We start from the raw sequence: 3,733 nt of genomic DNA on the forward strand, positions 1-3,733 counted from the left end.
AATATCTGCGAAGCGCAATAAAACGAGGTATGCCTGTACAGTGATCCATATATATAGATATCTATATATATAGATAGATCGATAGATAGATAGCTATAGGCTATCCACCTATACACACACACATAGATATATAGGAGTACAGTGATATGTATCAATCAGTATTCATATATATCTATATGTGTATATATAGGTGGTTAGCCTCTAGGTATATATAGATATATAGCCTATATATAGACTGTATACATATAGATATATATAAATGCAATGATTGATATATATCAATCACGTAGTGATATGGATATATATCAATCACTGTATTCATATATATCTATATATATAGCTGCTTATTTTAACCCATCCTGGATGGTGCCCCCAGACGTAAGCAGTAGCAGTGCATAGTCCCATCAGTTTACATGAGCAACCTCAGCATCCCCAAATGCAGGTCACCAACAACAAAGCAGGTATGTCTAATAACTATATTGCTATATTGAAATATATACTGTATTCATCCTTAGTGTACAAAAACCAGTATGTGTGCCCTTCCAGAAATTTAATAAAACTATTGACAGATACTAAATTGCTTCTAAATCTGTACCAGGATTTGACAAAAACATAGCATGACTGTGCAGTTTCATGATACATTCACTTCATTGATTGAACTATACAGCTCAATACATTTTGGAGGCTTCTTTAACCATTTAGAATGGAGTTCTGCCCTACCTTCAATGTTTTCGTATGGCAACCATACTACAGTATTATATCATATTCCCATTATCCCCACTGTGTGCCAATAACAAGTTTTCATTGTGGATTTCCCAGTGGTAATATAATTTATAGAATATAATATCTACAACAGATTGATTAAAAGTTAGGTATTGGGAAATATTTGTCATGCCCATGTGCAAAATTAACAGAACATAATGCAGGATCATTTACATCCTATTTATAGCATTAGCTTTTCTTATACGACTGTTCTTTTTACATCTGTATATGTTTCTTTAAAAACAGAGTATCAGCAATATCCATCCCTATGTGTAAAAAAAAATCCAATACTTCTTTTGGGAGAGTGGCCATTAGTGTTTCTGAGACTAGGTGACTATGAGCACTGGTAAAACAAGTATCACACATCAGTTTTGGAATAGCTTCTATCATCAAGTCTCCATTGTAGGGACTGACTGTGTATTCCCCACCTACAGGTAACCCTTCTAATCCATGCAGTTCTGAGCCCTGCATATAACTCATAAGAGGAAAACTAATTAGCTCTGTATCTTTGCTGCAATCCTGTTTGTTAATAAAGAAGGCACAAAACCCTGTTTCCATGACCACAGGAAGAATCTTTGCTCCTTTCTCCAAGCCATTTTCACCTAACACTCAGCCCATAACTCCTGTCTAGACTTTCCTCTTAGGTCTATCTGGCTTTCTGCTCCTCCTGTGCATTTGTCTGAGATGTTTCTACTGCTCCCCTTTCTTGTATGTGTTTTTCTAAAAGCAGTACTAAGCTGTGCCCCTCTCCTAAGCCATTTAGTAGACTCACATGTAACTTTGTTTTGCAATGACACACACATTGACAGTACCAGCTACTATTGTTTCATAAAGGAGCTTAGCCAACCACAATCCAATGAATCTTATATGAAGGACTGCAGTTAAATCCATCAGCTTAATGTTTTGCCTGCCTCATAACACTACCTATATCTCCCCTATTTATTTCAATTGGAATTTCACACACAGGCCTGTACCTGAAAACACAAGTATGTACGTGAGTGTCCCCTTTTATTTCAATGGGATTGTACAAATGCATAAAATTGCAAATGTTTTAGTAAGGAAGGAGATAAAGAACATTTGCAAGATCACATTTTTCAGACCACGAGAAATCCACTCAGATTGTAAGTGAAACCTTCCCTGGTTTTCCCTCAATATGGAGCATAAGATCAGGATTCTAGGTTAAATAAAGCAGCAGAGGTACGTGCTGTGCTAGGTGGTGTAGTAGAAGATTTTCACTTTCTATTCTCGTATCTTAGGCCTAGTCCATACTACAAATGTTGCTTGAAGGTCTACAGCTCTGCATGAGAAACCCTTAAGGACATGCACTCTCATAGCCTCTCTGCAGTGCCAGGACCCTCCACTCTTCAGGCAAAATAAGTCCACCTGGGACTTATTAGCCAAGTAGGGTCAAGCACCTGTCACTGCCCAGCACCTGGCTGAAAGCAGCGGAAGACACTCATGTATATTTAGCTGGCTGCCACAGTCTCATTCAGCTACAAGTGCCTTCCCAGGGTGCACGCTGGTAGCACAGCTGCTGTAGTGGCAATGTGTAGATCTGCAGTGGCACATGGTGGCCTTGTGGCAGCTGCTGTTTACCAATAGAAATTTTGAAAGCTCAGGCAGATCTATGCAGGCAGACCCTATAGCACTGTTAAGCCTCCAGGCCAGATTTTGCTGTACAGTTAAGACCCTGGCATTGTTTTCCTTCTCTGACATCTCTTAACTGGAATTACCAGCTCCTAAAAGTATTGCCAGATTTATCCAAATCCAAGATGACACTGAATTTAAGATGACTCCCCATTAGATTCTATACATGGAAAATGTATATAATTGTTATGACTTTCCATGTACAAAATCCAATTATTGGAGGGTCATCTTAAATTCATCCCCTGCACTGCTGCATGGAGACCAGCCTGAAGCTGCTGCTGCCACGACTGCTGGCCAGCCAGACTAAATCTCCTCCTCCTTGTTCTGGGCTGGAAGCAGAGGGTAAGTGGCCGTAATAGGTGGGAGCAGGGAAGGCAGCAGTAGAGGGCAGAGGCAGCAGGGGAGGAAGGGGTGGGCAGTCGCTGCAGCTGTGACTCAGACCCCAGGTTCTAGCAGGAGTTGGAGCTTCAGTAGCTGCATCTGCATCCTCCCTGTGCCTGCTGATATGAGTATGTAAAACAAGCTATTTATATCTGGGAGGTAGTAACTTCCTTTATGACCAGTACAAAGCAACATACAAAATCCGTAACATGCTAATTAGAATACGAGCATGGAGAAAAAAGTTTAAATATAGAAGTGGTATCAGGCAGACGGCCAGCAAGAGATTACTAATATGTTTATGTTTTATAATAGCAACAAATTCAATGACCTGATACCATCTGGATGTACTCATTGTTAACACTGCTGCCAAATTTGTAGATCAGAAACATCATATTAAAATCTAAAAAAATAATATACATCATAACAAGTGTAAGCAAAAGGTAAAGGAATTTTTCATCTTGAATTCATGATCATATTGTCATACATAGCATATTCTAATATTATAAAAGCCTAAGTCTGTCTGTCTGTCCCTAATGCTTTATTCACGCTCTGATTGGCTGACAGAAACAGCCAATCAAAGTGCTCCAAGTGTGGAGGAGTGCTGCCATGATTCTGAAGTTACAGCCTTTTAAAGAAAAAAAAATCTCAGATACAGGTTGTAGCTGTGTTGGTCTACAGTAGTGGTTCCCAACCTCTTTTTTTTCCTGTGACCCACTGCTGGGAGCAGAGTGTGGCAGCAGCTTGGGGGTAGAGGAGCTCCCAGCACAGGACATGGCTCATCTTTTCTGTGTGGCACCACCAGCATTGCCCCCGCAACCCTCATTTGGGTAGCGACCCGGTGTTGGGAACTTCTGGTCTACAAGCAAAAGCAGTCAAAACTCTTGTTAGAAACAATATCTTTTATTAGACCAATTAATTATTTGCAAAAAAAAAAAAAAAAAAA

This window comes from Gavialis gangeticus, unplaced genomic scaffold, assembly GCF_001723915.1.
Source record: "Gavialis gangeticus isolate Ggan-Ray unplaced genomic scaffold, GavGan_comp1, whole genome shotgun sequence".
Taxonomy (NCBI): domain Eukaryota; kingdom Metazoa; phylum Chordata; order Crocodylia; family Gavialidae; genus Gavialis; species Gavialis gangeticus.